The sequence below is a fragment of the Electrona antarctica genome (genome assembly GCF_951216825.1).
Source record: "Electrona antarctica genome assembly, chromosome: 17".
Lineage (NCBI taxonomy): Eukaryota > Metazoa > Chordata > Actinopteri > Myctophiformes > Myctophidae > Electrona > Electrona antarctica.
The window spans coordinates 4,164,056-4,183,210 of NC_136798.1; the positions used below are offsets into that span (position 1 = coordinate 4,164,056).

At 44.0% G+C, this 19,155-nt stretch overlaps 1 long non-coding RNA gene across 1 annotated transcript; it reads left to right on the forward strand.

The window, feature by feature from the left end:
- Positions 1–1,926: 1,926 nt before the first annotated feature.
- LOC306940890 lies at positions 1,927–16,983 on the forward strand. Its single transcript, XR_013792069.1, has 4 exons — positions 1,927–2,124; positions 11,783–11,980; positions 16,513–16,591; positions 16,860–16,983. It is a non-coding gene; the product is annotated as an uncharacterized lncRNA (long non-coding RNA).
- Positions 16,984–19,155: the final 2,172 nt, after the last annotated feature.

The window sequence follows — 19,155 nt, forward strand, 5'->3', positions numbered from 1 at the left end:
CAGTCTTTGAAGCACGTCCTCGCGCTTCTCACTTCACACCGCGGACCGCCGCACACGTCCCTCATGTCCCTCATGTCCCTCACGCGAGGATATCAAAAAAAGTGTTGTAACCTGCCGTTTTTTTCTTCTTTCTAATTATTTGTTCGGCCCAAAACATTGTGTTTGTTGTCATGATTTGTCACGACTCGAGTTGGCTTTGTCCGCGGCGTAAACGTCTTTAAATAAATACTTTCTGAAATGTCTATGAGGAAAATGAACGGAGAATCATTTCCTGGTCCAGGGTAGGGGGCGGGACTGCGACGCTCTATAGGGCTGAGCCCGATTGGCAGGGCTGTCGCGGGCTGGGTCTTGGCTGGGGGGCTACACCACACCCACATTAAAAAAGGGGCCTCCAAGGAGATCCATGGTCAAAGTGTCACGACTGCAGCTTCCACATAACCTTAGCAATGTCAGGAGCGTTCTCACTGCCCCGACTGTCCCACTGTGTACCCTACTCCTGGATATTCGATCTGAATGAAGAAACTGACCAAGCATAGTGTTGTACACTCCGTGAAAAGATACGAGTGACATTTAAGTTGATGGAATCCTAGACAAGGTTTCTGATGTCTCACCTGCTGAACCTGACTGGTACTGTATACATCGGGTACCGTCGCCCATAAGCCATCTCGCCCTCGCTTTTTTCCGCCGACCTCACGCCGATCGCTCGGTGTGGCGGTTCTTGTATTCTTTATTATTTTTTTGTTTTACTGAGAATAAGGTTAGAAATACATTTAGGGTTAGGCATAGCTTTACTGGGGTTAAGTTTAGGAATAGGGTTATGTTTAGCCATAGTTTTACTGAGGTTAAGGTTAAGAATAAGGTTAGGTTTAAGCATAATTTACTTCGGTTACTTTAGGCAGGGGTTCTCAAAGTTTTTGGCCGTTTTTGGCCGGGAAAATGCTTTGGCAACGTCTCGGGACCCCCGCCCCGCCCCCTCCCGACCCCCAATATAAATTGACTGCTACAATAACCTTAAACCATTTTGGGCGGGAACCCCTTTTGGTGTTTTAAGCATTGTTATAATTTAGCTATTTAAAAATAGCAGATCTACAAGCTCATAGCGCGCCACCGAGTGGCGCGCTACGAGCTTGTAGATCTGCTATTTTTGAAAAATTGTGGAATTTTTTTTTTAAAACAAAATCTTTTTTTTAATCTTTAATCTTTAATTATTTGGGGACCCCCTAAAATAATTTGGCGACCCCCCGAGGGGTCGCGACCCACGGGTTGAGAACCCCTGAATACCAGGCTGAGCAGTTCCGCCGGTACGCCCGGGGAGAGTTGGTAAATGGGCGCCTCAGGTTGTGTCTTCAAGCACTCTTCAGCAGGTAATTGGATGTCGGTGCTGCTACAGAGGCATACAGGCCTATTTGTTATAAAAATAGTCATGTTACTATGAGGGCCTTTGGCTTTGACCAGCCACATCGCTGAAATGTCAAGCTGGCTCCCATCAGATGGTGGATGAAAGGTTCCTTGTGACTGCCAAAATTATATTGCGACATGTTCCCTCATTTCTCCCATATTCTTTTTTTTTTTTGCATTTTTATTGCTTTAATTAATAGATGGGAGAGTGCAGAGAGACATGAAACCAAAGGCAGAGAGAGAGAGTAGAAGAAACACATTTCTGTACACGATTTTGTGTGTACGGTAAACGCTTTGAAAACGACTCTGACATTTTTTTAAAGGTCTCTGTGAGGATGTGGCCACACGCACGCACACACACACGCACGCACACCTGTTGTTGGTAGCCTATAGACAGCTTGACGGGTTGCTATGGTTTTAATGATCACGTCATTCACTATCGGGTCACGTGGTGTTGGGGTTCAGGTAGTAAAGTCAGCTGTTCACCGGCGCGTTTCATGAATGGAAGGAGAGGGGATGAACGGGAAGAAGTCCAACTTTGTTGACCACCGCATCCCTTTATGAACGCAAATACAACGCTATGCTACCTATGTCATTTGCACGTCGCACTATGCACTGTATTATGATGCCGCTAAATGAATTGTTTTAAACTTTAATAAATGAACAAAACGCTGAAACACATGGATCTTGGAGAAGTGATTTCATTACAAGCAGCGAGTCTGACAGGTAAACATTTCCCCCGCTTTAGCCTCTCGGCGACTAAATACGTTTGTCCCGATGGTCGCCATACATACACCTGTCTTGCATGTGACTTAAACGGCCAAGCTACACCAGGCTTTTCAGTCCGCGTTACGCGAATACGCACACACGCGCACGCGCAAATTTAGGTCCAGTCCTATTTTTAAAAACGCGTACGCGGGGTTTGCGTTTAGGGTAAACGCGCACAAAATGTGCGCGAAAAGCCTGGTGTAGCCCGGCCGTTAGGCTTTTCGGAGTCAGTGTAAATATCATGTTGACCTTTTACAGAGCTAGTATAGAATCAATCTTAAAATACGGTATATCCAGCTGGTTTGGCAATCTAACTGTGAAATACAAATCTCAAATAAAGGCTAGCAAATATGGCTGGGAAGATCATGGGCATGTCCACCCCCCCCCCCCCCCCCATCACTCCCCAGGCCGTCTTTGAACACGCAGTGTTGAGACAAGCTCGGAATATTGTATCTGACTCTTTGCATACATTGTACCGAGAGTACGAGCTAATGCCATCTGGTAGGAGATATAGAACTCCCCTGTCAATCAAAATGCTCAATCAGAGATTGCCGAATGCACTTTATTGACTAGTTGCACTTTATCAAGGGAATGTGTGAAATATCTCTCTTCTGTATGTTGGGTGTTTCATAGTGTATTTCCTTTTCTTATGTGAACGTGTATGTTATTTGTATGCAGCTGTGACTCTGTCTCCGAGACAAATTTCTCCCAAGGGAGTCAAATAAAGACAACCTTGAACCTTGCAAACTTTCTAAGAGTCAACGAAAGTCAAACAGAGGTCATAGTGGACCTACAGTATATTGTACCCACCCAGTACCCACTGACCTGGATTCCCTGCAGCCTTGTGTTAAACCTGTTGTCTGCAACCTTGGCAAACTTGATAAACTGGTCAGATCCAGGCATCCAGCTTTCATCATCTGAGGCTGCTTGCTCAAATCAAGTCTGTGCTCTCTCTCTTTTAGTGATTTTGAGCGCGATACCCATGCCTTTATCTCCAAGCGTTTGGACTACTGTACTGTAATGCACTTTACAGTATGTTGGTTTAAACCAAGCCTCCATTGCTCTGCTTCAGTTACGTCTCCTAACAGGAACTCGCAAGCGTGTCCACAATACTACACCCATTCTGGCTCCCTGTTCGTTTCAGAATTGATTTTAAGATTTTATTGTATGTTTTTAAATCACTAAAATGGTTTGGCACCTCAGTATCTCTCAACTTATTGAGGTTTATACTCTCCCAAGGTCACTGCGGCCAGTTATAACTTAAGGTCACAAAGAAGACCCGCTTTTAAAGACCAGAGGTGACCGAGCCTTTTCTGTCGTAGCCTCCAAAGTATGGAATGCGCTCCCCTCCCACGTCAAACTTCCATCGAGACTTTTAAATCTCGCCTTAAGATCCACCTTTACACCTTGGCTTTTAACCCCGGTTGAGAGTTTCTTTTTTTTTTTATATATATAATTTTTATCCCACGATTTTGTAACCCATTTTTCACCCCTGTGTCAATTATCTAATGTGATCCTGGGCTCTACACACCCTCCGCCAACCTAGTCCCCATATATGGGGGACATGGGGAGAGCAACGGACTTGAACTCATGCTTCCTTCATGCCTGAGTGTCCAAGTTGCTCCTTTACACCTGGCAGGGGGGAGTTTCCCTGGTTGGACGTAGCGCGTGGAAGGAACACGTTATTCCAACCAGTTCCTTTCCCCTCCATCAGGCGCCCTGGCTGGCCAGGGGGAGGCAGTTTAGAGACCAGGATTACTGCATGTTTTTTGTGAGGGTACCTACCCTAGGGGTTGAGAGTTTCTATATGGTCCATGTTTTGTTTCACTGTCTGCTGAGTGCTGATGCTGCTGCGTCTTGTATTCTTCAGTGCTGTCTGTTTTTTATTGTTGGTTTTTTTTACTGTGTGTTCTGTTCTTGCTGTTGTTTTTCTGTGTTTTAGCTACAGTGTATTACGTGTTTAATGATCCTGTGTACAGCACTTTGTAAACCTTGAGCTGTAAAATATGCTATATAAATAAATTGGATTGGATTGCATTATAAAATATAAATGTGATGTATTCAACAACACCAGTCCGTCTAGACGATGAAACATAATGATATGAATAGCATACAGAATGTGGCCTCAAATCATTTATTTAGATGGGGGTACTTTTAATGACTCGAGCCATACTTAAAAGCAAACATGGTTGTTTTTGATGCAGCTAATGCTATTTGCGCTCTGCTTGACGAGAACATTAAATCTCCCACACATAACGATTACATTTTCACTGATGGTGTCCTTTTTTTTAATATATATATATATATATATATATTTTTTTTTTTGTGGTTTTCGCCTTTATTTTATATATTGTATGGAGGGACAGACAGTAGGCTGACATGAGATGGGGGGGAAGACATGCAGTAAAGGCCGCCGGGATCGGGAGTCGAACCCGCGGCACACTGCATTACCAGCCAAGGTGCCTGGACCACTGAGCCATGGCCCAGGATGGTGTCCTTTTGAACATTACATTGAATGTGAACCTGTGAAATGTCAATGTCCAAACAATGTCCATGACCTGGTGAATTTGCCTTCAACACTGTCTTCATGAGGTAACTAGTGGAATATTTTTTAAGTATATCCTGTTGGGACTGCTGGGCAGGAGCCCATTGGTCTCTGCTTTTGGGTGTCAAGTTCAAGTCAATTCAAATGTACCGTCCTGCATGCTTGTGTTCCCATTTAAACTCTCCTTAGAGCCTCAATCATCAAGCAAGGAAAAACTCCCAATAACAAAATCGCTTCATGGGAAAAGTAAAGGTAGAAAACCTCGGAAAGAATAACAAAACTAGGGCAGAGAGACGTGCAACAGATGCCGAGTGGGCAATATTAAATTAAATGGTAAATGGTGCATTTATATAGCGCCTTTATCCAAGGCGCTTTACATAGATTGTGCATTACATTCACCCATTCATGATACACCAATGGCAGCGGAAACCATGCAAGGCACCAACTAGCACATCGGGAGCAATTAGGGGTTCAGTGTCTTGCTCAAGGACACTTCGACAGTAACTCTGGGGGAGTAGCCCGGATTCGAACTGGCAACCTTGCGGTTACCATCCGGCCGCTCTACCCCTGAGCCACCGCCGTCGCCAAATTAAAAATGACACCTGTGTGAACTGAGTGGTGTAAGGTCTTATATAGCCTGATCAGCTGTGGTCTGACGTAATTAAATCACACCCGGGTGAACTGGGTGACCGTAGCAACCATGCTCATTTTTTCTGCACAGACAGACAGACAGACAGACTAACAAAGCCAGTTGTAGGAGTGGTTTACGCCACTCAAAAATGAAAGGGAAATTGTAATAAAATATGGTGCTGTCTGACTCTGATCAGTTGAAGGCACAGTGGAAGAGTGGAAGAGCAACCACATCAGGTTAGGTCCCCCATTTCAATTATGAGCTATATCGGGACATTTTCAGGAAATAATAAGTAATATCAATGTGCAGCCATTATTCTCCATTGAACCTGCGCTGACTCATCCACGGGGTTGACCTGGGATGAGAGAGTACATCAGATACTGTAGTGTAGCACATGAAACAGATCCAACTCTAGCCAACTCTGCGGGTCTGGCATCAACGTTGTGTGAGCTCTTAACCCATTTTGGACTGATCGAGGTCGATTCAAAAAAATACTTCTAAATCCTAACATTTTTCAGTCAGTGGTGCTCAACCTTTTTCATGTCAAGGACCCCCAGAATTATCTCTATTGGGCCACGGACCCCCCCATCTCAAAATATGTAGTTCCAGGGACCCCCCAGAAGCCAATATTTTAGTAAAAAATGTTCGCTCTGAAATATATATTCAAAGATTTGCACCACATTTTCACGATTTTTCAAAAATAGCAGACCTACAAGCTCGTAGCGCGCCACTCGGTGGCGCGCTATGAGCTTGTAGATCTGCTATTTTCCAATAGCTAAAGTATAACATAATGCTTGAAACACCAACAGGGGCTCCCGCCCAAAATGAGTTAATGTGTCAAGCAGTAATAAAACACATAATGAAATGAAAGAAACACACAGTATACTCCCATATTCTTATCCAACAGTCAATATCTCATGATTGATTCCTGGACCTTGGTCATGCTATTAAATGGCTTTTATCAACATTTAAGTGAAACGTGACCCTGCGATTTTACGACGTGTTCCCGGGACTTTTTAGTATCCAGTACAAGGAAAACAGGTTCTCAAGCAAATTGTTAAATTGAACGATTACTCAGGTTGATCTTAAACTGTTTGACGTGCAACATGCGATGTGTGTTGGTCTTATACTGTACGTTTAAGTAGCATTTGATCACACTGTGACACATTACAAAGACCGCCAGCCATTTATAGCATTTAATTGTCAATAAAAACTGACTGGAAGCGGTTTACGGACTGTGAATGTTCCTGTACTGTACTTGTAAAACCGTCAGGAAAGCTTCCTCTCAGCTGTTTCTAGTACTTTACTACTAGTATTACTTTCAAGATCTATATTAATCCATTTTGACCTGAGATCAGATTCTAAAAATGTCTGCTACATCCTGACAGTTTTCTGAAAAAGCTATGTTTCTATGTCAGTCGCTCTTCGATTTTTCAAAAATAGCAGACCTACACTACAAGCTCGTAGTGCGCTATGAGCTTGTAGATCTGCTATTTTTCAATAGCTAAAGCATAACATAATGCTAACACCAAAAGGAGTTCCCTCCCAAAATGGGTTAAACCACATAATGGTCTTGAAACCCATCTCTTCAGACACCAGCTGACCCCCCTATAGCCCTCATTATTTCCAGTGCTTTTGCCTAGATATTAGATATATAGCTAGTTTATGAATCATTAACATCACAGACAGAGTTGCCATTCTAAATGAGCATTCTGGTTTCGAAAAGAACATGTTGTAGGTGTTTTAATTGGGACATCCGTGCTTAGTTTAACATAAGGTTAATATATGGGTTAATCCATTTTGGGCGGGAACCGCTTTTGGTGTTTTAAGCATTATGTTACACTTTAGCTATTGAAAAATATCAGATCTACAAGCTCATAGCGCGGCACCGAGTGCCGCGCTACGAGCTTGTAGGTCTGCTATTTTTTAATGATCGTGAAAATGTGGTGCAAATCTTTAAATATATATTCTTTCAGAGCGAAGGTTTTTAACTCAAATCTTTGCTTCTGGGGGGGTCCCTGGAATAACATATTTTCAGATGGGGTCGATGGCCAAATACATATATTTCTGGGGGTCCTTGACATGAAATAGTTTGAGAACCACTGATATAGAAACAGAGCTTTTCCAGAAAACTGTCAGGATTTAGAAGACATTTTGTAGAATATCGTGTTAGGTCTAAATGCGTTAACTTGAGAGACCAATCTCTCTGTTTTCTCTGTCTCTCTCCATTCACCCATTGGGTTCCATTTCTCTGTCTATCTGTGTGTGTCACTGTGTCACATGCACACACACACTCCACCAGAGACCATGCTGGCATGGACTGACACCTTTCAGATATAGCTACTGCATGTATAGATGAATCCAGGGGTGTAGTGGAGGGGGAACACAGGGGAGTGTCCCCCCCCCCCCCCCCCCCCCCCCCCATTCTCTCACGTCTAAAATTATTGTTTTGGCAAAAAAGAAATGTTTTTTGTTGTTTGTCATTTACACACATGCACAAAAATGCGTGTGCATGTGTGCACACACATGTCTTATGAGGCGTCCGCCCACTTCTAAAAATATATAATAGCACTACATCAGTGGATGAATCCTTATTATCCACAGAGCCTGGCTGAGGTATTAATGCAACACCTCATTTGTCTATATTTCATCCTACAAGCCAAATTACTCTTCAGCTTTATGTATATGTAAAATTGACCGTGAAGGTTTGTAACCGCCATGTCATTTCAATTGATTAACAGATCAACAATAAATTAACAATCATATACACTGGATCAGCTCAGACAGTTAAAGCCTTTTATTCAGGTGCTAGTACAAGAAATGACCGACGTTTCAATCTCTCGATCTTCCTCAGAGTCTCTTAACTGTTCAAGCTGCTCCAGTTTCTATCCCTTCTGCAACTGTCCCTGCTCCTGTGATGCACCAGACTAGCTGTAGTTAACCCCTTTTGGTGTTAGCATTATGTTATGCTTCAGCTATTGAAAAATAGCAGATCTACAAGTAGGTCTGCTATTTTTGAGAAATCAAAGAACGACTGACATAGAAACATAGCTTTTTCAGAAAACTGTCAGGATGTAGAAGACATTTTTATATTCTGATCTCAGGTCGAAATGGGTTAACTGTTCGAGCTGCTGACAGCCAGTCTATGACATTCTCAGATGTGACAGCCAGTCTATGACATTCTCAGATGTGACAGCCAGTCTATGACATTCTCAGATGTGACAGCCAGTCTATGACATTCTCAGATGTGACAGCCAGTCTATGACATTCTCAGATGTGACAGCCAGTCTATGACATTCTCAGATGTGACAGCCAGTCTATGACATTCTCAGATGTGACAGCCAGTCTATGACATTCTCAGATGTGACAGCCAGTCTATGACATTCTCAGATGTGACAGCCAGTCTATGACATTCTCAGATGTGACAGCCAGTCTATGACATTCTCAGATGTGACAGCCAGTCTATGACATTCTCAGATGTGACAGCCAGTCTATGACATTCTCAGATGTGACAGCCAGTCTATGACATTCTCAGATGTGACAGCCAGTCTATGACATTCTCAGATGTGACAGCCAAGCCAGGCCGGCTCTTCACACTTCCCTGATCTCTCACTGAAAGTTCCCTGATTGTGCAAAACATTGTCTCTGCCATGCCTTTCGGCCTGGCAGAGACAATGTTATGCACCTTAGCTGTAACCCTGTGCTGTGTCCATCATTATGTCTGTGTACAGCTAATCTCTGCAGAACCTCTGCCCCAAAATATTCACATGGGCCTGTTATTGTGCAGAATTTGTCCAAACATTACATGAATCGGTACACGGTATACTCTACAGTCATTAAACGAAAAAGATTTTTCTTATTCCATCCTAATTGGCTAAGATTGGCTTCAACGTTTGCAGGAGTGCTCTGTTTTGAACAAAAGGCCTCAAATCTTGAACACAGCATGCCATTTCCGTAATGTTTTGCCCACACAATCCTACTTGGCCAAGGAAGAAATGCCATTTGTAAGTTTTCAAATCAGACTCATGGTGGGGCTATAACATGCCCATTTGCATTTTTACCTATAACTGCAACTGATCATGTGTAAAACTCCGTATGCAAACCAGCACTGAGGCCAAGGAAAAACCTTTATCCTGCATATTTCACATCTACCTTTTATAGAGGGCACCAGTAGGCAGTCCTTCCTTATGTAATATATATATATAGCCTACAGTATAACCCCCTCAAATTTCACACAAATCGCTAAAATGATCAAGACGGATCTGTTAAGATTTTTCATATCTGTTCATCAGGAGAGTTTTCTTCTGTGTGGAAATTATAGTGAGATTTATACTAGGCCAAATATCAACCTTTTTTTTCTTGCGGGAAGGTTTTAATTGCTTTTGGGAAGAGGAGTGTTACTCCCACATGACGTGTCCTGAGACTGCATGGCACAGTGAGCTCCCTCTTACAGGAAACCAGCGGTGAAACTGTCCCAATGACTGTCTGCCACACATCAGTGGTTCTCTAGCTCTTCTGGGGTCCTCTCCTCTCTATCTGTCTTTCGCACACACATACACTTCCAAACCATTACCAGTGGCGTGCACAGATAGACACTAGGGGGTGCTAGAGCACCCCCTGCCCTTTTGGCAATGTGCCCTTTCGAAAAAACAAAACAAAAAAACACTTATTTTGTACAGTTACACTGTACAGTATGTGGACCATGGTAACATTGATCAATTCTTGATAAAAAAGCTTCTAATATATTATTTAGGCCCCACAATCTATACATCTCACATTATTAAGGCAACCGGGCCGGTTCCACGCGCTGCACAAAGTGCCCTTTTTTTCCACTTGAGCACCTGCCCCTCTAAATGTCTGTGCACGCCACTGACCATTACTATCCGTCAGAACAGGAGTCAACAGAAATGATCCCTTCCAGCTCACCCTACCCTACACGGTCAAACCAGCCTTGAGGTGAGCAGGTGGGGACCATCACTCGTAACCACTGGAGGCCAACGTATAGAGACATGCACTCCCACCACCAAAGTGCCAACATGATAATACATCACACATGTGAATATGACAATTGTCTAATGCAGTGCACAAATGCAAATGTAAAAAATAACCCATTTAGCTCCTAGATACTGTGATAATGTTTTTCCAAATTGCACAAGGGATATTAATGGTTATATTAATTTGGCCCTAATGTTTTTATTAATGCTTTACCTGGATACACTTTTAGCACCAAAGCAATTAGGACTGAGCAGGTATAGGTTGATTAGTATTTTACTCATGGTACACATAATACTGTGGCTGGAATTGAACTTGAGACCTTTGGCTGCTTACACTAACCACTTGGCTACCCTGGTTGCTACTTCTCCCTCTCACAAGAAATGTAATAATTCAAGCTGGACTGCAGCACCATATCATATTTGCCTTACTGTTGATGGTGTCCAAAAAAAGCAAAAAATAAAAAAGGACTAGTAATTTCCATTGCGTCTGAGCAGAGCACCATCTGTGTGTACATAGCAGACAATTAGTTGGGTCACTGCATACCTTGCAATCTGCTTATCAATACCAAGATTTTAACTGTAATAACAGATGCTTACTCACCCCAAACCCTCCCTCTCCCCCAATTTACCCAAAGCAGCGGAAACCGTTTGATGTTCTCATTCTCACCCCCTGTATTATTATTTATTCCAAACCAGATCAAATGAACTGTTCTTGCATGACTCCCTACATTGAACTGTTCTTGCATGACTCCCTACATTGAACTGTTCTTGCATGACTCCCTACATTGAACTGTTCTTGCATGACTCCCTACATTGAACTGTTCTTGCATGACTCCCTACATTGAACTGTTCTTGCATGACTCCCTACATTGAACTGTTCTTGCATGACTCCCTACATTGAACTGTTCTTGCATGACTCCCTACATTGAACTGTTCTTGCATGACTCCCTACATTGAACTGTTCTTGCATGACTCCCTACATTGCGGTGCAGTAATGCAGCGGCCCAGGGACTTGCACACATATACATCAAAGGGGGCTTCAGCCCCTGCCCTTTTACCCGTCTGTAAAACAATTGCCCTTTCCAGACCACGAATGCAGCATTTACTACATGGTGAAAGAAATGCAAATGCCACTCCTTCCCATGCCATGTAGGAAGACAGCATTCAGGAGAAGTGCTTTTTTTCCCGAAGTCTCCTGATCTTGAACACAGTATTTTGGCGTTGAACAAATTTGTTTCTAAATCCATGTCGTACACCACATCTCCACTAGCTGAAGAATGCTGGGTTGCGCCCCGAAAACAGCTGATCTACAAGCTCTCAACGCGTCGCGCTGCGACGCGTTGTGAGCTTGTAGATCTGCTATTTTCGCTATTTTTTGTCCAAAAGTGCCCTCTTAAGGGGGTTTCAGCCCCCTGCCCCTCTAACACTCTCTGCACGTCCCTGCAGCGACCCACCACTGCCATCAACAACCACCACCAGCAGCAGCACTACACGTGCCAGGTTGCCACAATAAAGGACAACTTCCCACTCTCACTTCTACAAAGCTGCCAGCATGTCATGTGATGCAGTGTGTGCCCGGTCCACCCTGAGGTCACCCTGAACCACTGACCGCAGAGAGACCTCGTCGTCGGCGTCACCCGGAAGGTCAGGGCAGTTTTGATTCCGTTTTCTCCTGCAGGTCCGTTCGACTAAACCACACCAGTGTCCAACTCTGTGATTTTATACAATACTATATTATGTCAGTGGTTTTCAACCCGTTTCATATCCTAGGACCATCATTTATTTGGCATTTGAGCCACGGACCATTTGATCAGATTTAGTCTCTCAAAACTTGCTGTTGGCATACCATAGGAGAGACAACAGGAAAACATTGGTCAAAATGACAATTATTCTGCATTCTCTAATTGTGTAGTAATGCTGATGTTTAACAATTAATAATGTAACTCTTGAGAGCGTAAAATGAAACGGGTCCATTTGGTTTCATTTTACGCTCTCAAGAGTTAAAGATCTATAAGGGTTAATTTGGTTACCAACTCCATCGTTTAGCTGGGGACCACCTCAAGGACCCCTGGTGGTCCCCGGACCACTGGTGGTCCCCGGACCACTGCTATATGTGTTTCATTACACATTCTGCGTGCAGACATACAGCACACACAACAAGCCTCTCCAGACTGTTGGCCTGCATGAGAACGGTCTGCCTGCCGTAGTTGATCCATTACGACTGTCTGTAGGTCTGATTGGTGATTCCAATACTCCTGTTGTTGGAAGCATTATGCATCTATAGGACCAGTGGTTCTCAAACTTTTTATAATTACAACAACAACAAATACTAAACATAACATAACTCTCAGAGTTAAAGACCTGCAAACCAGCTCAGTGGCCTTGTGGTTAGAGTGTCCGCCCTGAGACTGGGAGGTCGGGGTTCAATCCCCGGCCAGGTTATACCAAAGACTCTAAAAATGGGACCCAGTGCCTCCCTGCTTGGCACTCAGCATCAAGGGTTGGATTGGGGGTAAGTCCCTGCGACATACTAGCGTCATGTCCAGGGGGTGTACTTGTACATCAAGCTGCCTCACGCTACATGGAGATAGGCTCCTGCCCTATGGGCCTCATGGCTCGGCAAGGCTACTTTACTTTTTACTTAAGCCGGGTCTATTTGGAAATCCCTCAAGGAACCCTGAGGGTCCCTGCCTGGACCCTGGGGGTCCCTGAACCCTAAGGGTCCCTGCCTGGACCCCACTTTGAGAGCCATTGGTTTGGAATCACAAGCACAGGAAGTAGCCTATATACAAAGGTGGCTCATATAAAAGTGCCGGAGTGAAAATGGTCATCATTAATATATGTTAAATGATGTTCCATAATTATACAATACTACACAGATTATATTGTATCATCTTAACATTCAAAAAGGTAGGAGCGCCCACCAGTAGTGGGGAGGTGCTGACCGCAGGAGATACAACTATGACTAAGAGAGGAAAGAGGCCGAACAGCTCGTAGTCACGATGCTAGAAACTTTATTAAGCCAACGTTTTGGCAAGCAGGTTTCCTTCTTCAGGGTATGATACCCTGAAGAAGGCAACCTGCTTGCGTTGGCTTAATAACGTTTCTAGCATCGTGACTACGAGCTGTGCGGCCTCTTTTCTTTCTTAGTCATCATCTTAACATTCAAAATTTGTGACAAAGAGAAGTGCAGTTTCCATTATAAGTGTGAGTGAAATCACAGCAACATATTCATGAGTAAATTTGTGCACTCTGCAGATTGACATGAACACTAGGAATGGTTTATGAACAACAAGTAAGGAGTTTTGGCAGTGAGAGAGTGAACTCGAGGGCACCCCTTGGGAATTTGTTGATGGGGGCATAACCTTCCGTGTTCCTCTTACTGATGGATCAATCTAATCCTGGGCATATAGGACTTCTCCTTTCTCTAGGCCAGCTGTTTCCGCACTGAGAGGGCACACTCTTTTCATTTATTAATTCATAATTCCTTTACCCTCACACATCACACCGAAATGAAAAACACTGATTTGTGTCGGTGCAAAGGTTCTCCAAACAGAGAGTTAATCATCATGAAAGCAAATTGAGGTTCTAGCTACACACGAGGTGGGAAGTATTGGAACTGTGTGGGGATAATATAACTTAAGTAAAGAATGATTCCTTTCAGAACAAGTAACGAAGAAAGGAAGCATGAGGTCAGTCCGTTGCTCTCCCCAGGTTGGCAGAGTGTAGCGCCCAGGATTAAAAAAAATATATATATTTAGAAGTAACAAAGAAACAACACGTTACCTTTACAAACTGTCTTACTATGTCAATTCACGCATGAAGTGTTTTTTATGAGTGGTGCAAGTTGTGCAACCACTCCTATAGACAGCTGTGTGTCCCTGTGTCCACGAAAATAGCACTATAGCGTTTTTTCACCACCAAGTGTCACTGTTGCACAGCCTAACACACAGACACACACAGGCCAGGGAGGTACAGTACTGTACTAGTACAGTACAGCACCACTCACTTCAGACGGGTCAGATTGTTTTTAAGCATCTGGCAAATTCATGTACACTAATGACTGGCGTGCGTGCGTGCGTGCGTGCGTGCGTGCGTGCGTGCGTGCGTGCGTGCGTGCTTGCACACACACACATTTGAACCATTTATTTATGCCCAGGCACACAAAGGAGATGCATACAAGGACACAAATAGTACAGGTGCAGTAGACTGAGTAGAGTTACACTTACAAAATCATGGCATGTGTTTTCATGGTACAACAGGCATGTCACTCAGCATCTACTGTATCTCTGGGTATACAGTAAGTAGCAACGTCTCTGCGACTGTGGCTCAGGAGGTAGAGCAGGTCGTCCAATGATCCATGGGTCGGCGGTTCGAATCCCGGCTCCTCCTGTCTACATGTCGAAGTGTCCTTGGGCAAGACACTGAACCCCAAATTGCTCCCGATGTGCTGGTTGGTACCTTTAACCTTGCATGGCTTCCGCCGCAATCAGTGTATGAATGGGTGAATGTAATGCACAATCTATGTAAAGCGCCTTGGATAAAGGCGCTATATAAATGCACCATTTACCATTTACCATTTGCCATATGTGGCGGCTGCCAATTATAGCAGAGATAATATTTTGCCAGCCTTTTTGCCTCCTTTTTGGGCATCCCAAGTTGTTGGAACCCTCTAACAACCAGTCTGTGGGTATGCCCTAGGCTGCCGAATATAAAAACAAATAGTCTGCACCTACTGTATAGCCCAGCTCTGAGATGTTATGTAGAAGAAGTGGTTGGTATTTAATGACCTTGGTCATAAAGGCTTCCTCTAGGCTATGGTCAAAGGTGCAGGCTATCTCTAATACAGACACTTCTCTGGACTCTTCATCAACCACAACAACATCTGGTGTATTGGCTGTCTAAGATGTCTGGGTTATCACAGAGTTGGAACATGGATGGAATGACACAGGAATGTTTGAACATTCTCACTGAGAAATGAGGATGTATGATATTTTGATGTCCTTTGCTATATATGAGTTCCACTATTCTATCATGGCATGCTACTATGCATCCCTTTGTATGCATAACATCCATTCAAGATGAGTGTTTGACTGTGTTTCATTGATCTGTTCTGTGGTGTGGTGCAAGCAATGAGATGACACCGCTAACCTAAGCTCTAGCTGTTTTGCTTTTCATTCTGTTGGTTTAACTTTGCTTATCCTTTTGTTTTATGTTAGTTCCCTTCGGGAAGGAACGTCAGGTTGTAGTTATTCCCCTATTATTTGCCGTTAGATTTCAGTTAGGTGAGTTTATTGTTTTGTCTCTCCATTTTGTTTTCGGGGGGGAAACCATATCATTGTAAGTTGCACTGTTCCACTCAAATATTTATCCTATTTATAATATCGTCTACTATTGATCCTCTATTGTAAATGATTGCTTTTATACTTGAAAGTCGATTAACCTCCTCAATGTAACTGAGCCATTTGTTTGCATGAAACAAACTTTTTAACTCTGTAAACTTTTTGACTGAGAAGTACAAGTAACATCTTTTTAAGTGGTGCAACCACTTCCTTAAGTGACTATGTGTGTGGGTGGGTAGCTGCCGGGTGGGTGGCTGGGTGGGTGGGTGGCTGGGTGCGTCTGAGCACGAAAACAGCATGGTTGTTTTTCACCACCTGTGCCCAACCTAACACACACGCACATATTAACTGTATATATGGTGATTTTGGGTGTGCCAGTATAGTACAGTGACAGTACAGTACAGTACATTACACTAGAGGGTACAGTAGAGGGACCCCCACACGGTAACTCTGTCATTTCTCAACCGTTTCGGACGCAGGGCGGCTCGCCGGAATCGGGCCGGCACCCTGGGTGCGTTCCTGTTGGTCTGGACCCCCCCCCCCCCCGGGGACCCCCACACGGAGTTGCACCGCTTACTTCACACGGGTGTGATTTTTCAACTTTGATTGAGGTTTCCTGTCCTGTTTATATGTTATGTTTACCCATTTATCCCTAGACATTCTGGGTCGTAACACCAGTCCGACAAGACGCACACACACACACACACACACACACAGTCCTACTAACTTCTATGAGACCAGCTGTAGAATGCACATTTAATCTATTGGAAATATTCTATTTTCATAGAACTAATATCCGCTACATTACCTTGCATATTTCCTCTGTAATTGTAGATTGCAGAAAGCACTCATATGTTCATGACAGCGGACAACATACCTACTGCACCCACAAGAGCTACGACCCTGTTCAGAGGTAAATCTACATTTATTCCACCTAAATCAAGAAACCCCTCTTTATAGACACATATAGACACATACTGCTCACAAGTTGTGAGCTTGTAGAACGGCTATTTTCATGAATTGATTTCCATCAATTCATGGATGCCCAAAATGAACATCTGAAATTCACCATGGCAGCCAAGCTCAAAAGAAATGTTGATAATCAAGGAAAACGATAACCTGAAAACAAATTTGTACTCTACATGGTGACTCATATCATCCTCTCAATTCAACCGCATTAGACGGATCTGCAGCTCTAATGAAGACTACAGTGCCCAAGCCGCCAGGGAACTAGAGGACTGGTTCAAGAAGAGAGGGTACAAACAAACCTGGATCCACGATGCAGCACAAAGATTTTCCGGTATATCACAGACTGAATGCCTTACCAACAGGAGACCCAAAGAGACTGAACAAAGAGTTCTGTGCACTTGAATTTAGAGAAGGCCATTAAAAAACATTGGTAGGCACTTGGAGTTGGAAGTGCGTGTTCTTTTTTGGTTGTTTTCAGCCTCCCTTACTACCTCATATTTTTGGTTGTTTTCAGCCTCCCTTACTACCTCATATTTTCCTCACATACTATTCAAGAGATAGTTTACTACCATCACGGACGTCACAGCTGGCATGCCCCAGCTCTGTATTGAAAACAAGGAAACTCACAGATAACTGGTTTAGATGGATTACTCATGTTTCTACCATAAGACCTGATTTTGTATAAATTCAGTTAAACCTGTTTAGCCTGTATATTCACCTGTTTGAGGTACTTATGTATTATGATCATCAATAGAGAAGAGAGGCAGATATCTCCCCTTGTGTGTATTGTATGTATATTGTTTTGTTTTGTTTTCGGTTGTATGTATTGTCAATTGTCAGTCGTTTCGTTTACATGTATGTTTGATTAAAATTCAATAAAACGTAAATTGAAAAAAAGAAAACAAGGAAACAACGTACGGCATCCAATTGGAAAAAAGTGGTCAATTAGCAAAACTAAAATGACATGCTGTGGAACAGTGGAAGCATTAGGCTACTGGGTTAGGGTTACCTGAACCACTGTTCATCGTTCATCACAGTGGGGAGGCAGACAAATGGACCTGGTTCAAGTAAAGTAAGTGTGTGTGCGACTGCGCGTGTGTGCGTGCACATGCATGCGTTTGTGTGAGAATTGGATATAGAGGGTATGCGCGTGACATGATCATCAAACCCGGGAAGTTATGCAGGAATGTCTACTAAGTGGCAAAAACTACTTTCTGGCCTTGACAACCCATATGCATCCAAACAGAAAAGTCCTATCTGATTGCATTAAACAACATTAAACAATGTTAAACTCACTTTGCCTGTTGCTTTGCCACTCGATGTGCCATTCACTTTAAGCATGCGCATGCCCTCTATACTAGACCTGTGCCCGTCTGCCACCGGCCTATTTCGGAACAATGAAAATCTGGAATGCATACCGGTTACCGGGCCAACCCTAGTATGCATACCGGTTACCGGGCCAACCCTAGTATGCATACCGGTTACCGGGCCAACCCTAGTATGCATACCGGTTACCGGGCCAACCCTAGTATGCAGTATGCAATACTCGTATCCGTCATAGCACCCGTTTTAACCGTCTGTCTGTCTGTGTCCCTTTTGTGCCCATACTGTATATGGAGATCTCTATGTCAGTCTGTCTGGCCTTGTCTGGCCATATATGGGCATATGGGGGTTAGTCGGTTGTGGGAAGTCCTTGTGCAGTCGGTAAACGTCTGCGTGGAGAATCTGGAGAATGTCTGTAGAGTGCAAACTGATTTTGAAGAGTGGACTGACTTAGGGGCACGGTGGCACAGTTGGTAGTGCTGTCGCCTCACAGATAGAAGGTCCTGGGTTCGATTCCCGCTAGGGACGCTGTGGGTGCTGGCGGCGTGTCTCCTCCTCCGCGTCATCAGTGCCCATACCCGAGGCGGAGTTTGCATGTTCTCCCCGTGTCCCCTATAGGTACCCTCACAAAAAACATGCAGTAATCCTGGTCTCTAAACTGCCTCCCCCTGGCCAGCCGGGGCGCCTGATGGAGGGGAAAGGAACTGGTTGGAATAACGTGTTCCTTCCACGCGCTACGTCCAACCAGGGAAACTCCGCCCCGTCAGGTGTAAAGGAGCAACTTGGACACTCAGGCATGAAGGAAGCATGAGTTCAAGTCCGTTGCTCTCCCCATGTCCCCCATATGGGACTAGGTTGGCGGAGGGTGTGTAGAGCCCAGGATCACATTAGATAATTGACACAGGGGTGAAAAATGGGTTACAAAATCGTGGGATAAAAGACATTTAAAGTGGACTGACTAAGTAATCAAATGGCAGGTGTGGGGAATCCTGCAGGTGTAGCCTGGGGTTGCAATGGAAATTGCACAGGTGTGGGGAATTAGGCTCATTAGGTCCACATGGCAACCGTGTATTCAACCGACTGAAGGCCGGACACTGCGTGCACTCTGTGTGGTGGTGTGGAACGCGTGTGTTGAATTTGAAGTCGGCGTGGGCGAACGGTTCTCGAGTTACGTGGATTACAGAC